Source organism: Octopus bimaculoides, chromosome 11, assembly GCF_001194135.2.
Source record: "Octopus bimaculoides isolate UCB-OBI-ISO-001 chromosome 11, ASM119413v2, whole genome shotgun sequence".
Lineage (NCBI taxonomy): Eukaryota > Metazoa > Mollusca > Cephalopoda > Octopoda > Octopodidae > Octopus > Octopus bimaculoides.
This window is the reverse complement of record NC_068991.1, coordinates 54,760,655-54,762,299: the sequence shown is the minus strand read 5'-3', so window position 1 is coordinate 54,762,299 and position 1,645 is coordinate 54,760,655.

Here is a 1,645-nt window from a genome sequence, read left to right as displayed (position 1 = left end):
ATTTTTTGTGGGGTACAAAAAGGAAGTCATGCCTCATAACTTTCAGAAAAATGAGTACTTTCAATGAAATTTTCAACAAATTCTTTTCAGAGTGTGTGAATTACGATTATATCAGAATTTGATGTAAACAGAAAAATGGCGAACACGCACACATACACACTGACACACATCACGATTTTTTTTTGAAATTTCAAGTTTCATTTTGTAGATATATGTGATATGTATGTGTTCGAGTCCACCAATTTTTTTTTTCATATTAAATTCCGATATAATCGTAATCTACATACTCTGAAAGGTATTTGTAGGAAATTTCATGAAAAAAAAAAAAAGAAAGAAAAAGAAAATAAACATTTTTCTGAAAGTTATGAGGAAACAAAGCTAACTCGTTTGAATTTTCTGAAACTCTTCTCCCTACCCATGGAGAAAATTATTTCATCATAAATTTAGATATAATCGGAGTTCACACCATCTGAAGCGTGTTTGTAGAAAATGTCATTAAAAAATATCAGTTTTTATGGCTGTTATGAGGAAACAAAATCGTGGTCGGGGGACACCCTTGCGTAGGTGTGCCGGTTAACTTGCAGGGTAGCGAAGTGATTGAATTGACTGAAAGTTTCAAAGAGAATAATTAGCTCAGAAAGTTCACTTGTTTAATTAATGTCTAATTATGACAATGTAATTCAGCGAATAAGAGTCTGCGTTGGAGTGTCTATTGTAATTCCATTCATAGCCAGGTTTCTTTAACTAGAAAGATGGTCGAGTCGACTGTATCATGAGAACTTCGGCCTTTATTCTCGATCTCAGTGCTTGGAGGTCAAATCCCGCCGAAATTGGGGCTGACTAATAAACTAACTGATCAGTACTGGAGTTAATTCCCCCCTCTCTGTCATAATCTTTTCTAAGTTTGGCACAAGGCCAGCAATTTTGAGGGGAGGAGAAGGTCAATTACATCGACTCCAGCGCTTAATTGGTACTCATTTTATCGACGTCCCAAAAGATGGAAGGCAAAGCCGACCTCGGCGTAGTTTGAACTCAGAGCATGAAGAGCCAGAAGACACATCACTAAGTATTTGGTCCGATTTCTGCTAGCCATCACCTTTGTCTATCTATCAAAATAATTCCATTAATTGTCAGGTCTCGTCTCGTTACCTTAGTACACGGTACTGCTCATTGGTATTATTGCACTTATATCAATTCTTTCAAATAACTATCAAATACCTCTTCTGACGTACCATTCATCAGCTTCAGTTTTTTTTCTTGGTGTCAGATCAAAAGGGTTCAGTCATACATATAATAGAACGTGTGTCTCATCGGTTACGCTTTAATGGGAGACTATAACAACAAAAGTGAGTGACAGGCGAACTGCAGTGAGTTCTGAAGTCACTAGTATTTTGTAGTGACGTCATATTGGCGCCAAAAGGCAGGCGCCATTACTGAATCCTTAACCACGCATGCGTGGGTTTCAACATCGAAGCGTTCCCGCTATTATTCGGTCTCTTACCAAGGCAGACAGCGACCAAGCAAGCTCTCCCATTTGAGTGTGGTTGAACCAAGTTGTCTCTATAACGACACCAGCACGAAAAACCGTACATCTACATTTCAGGCTACTCTAAAACCGGACAATTAGATGCTGTTTACCTTTTCC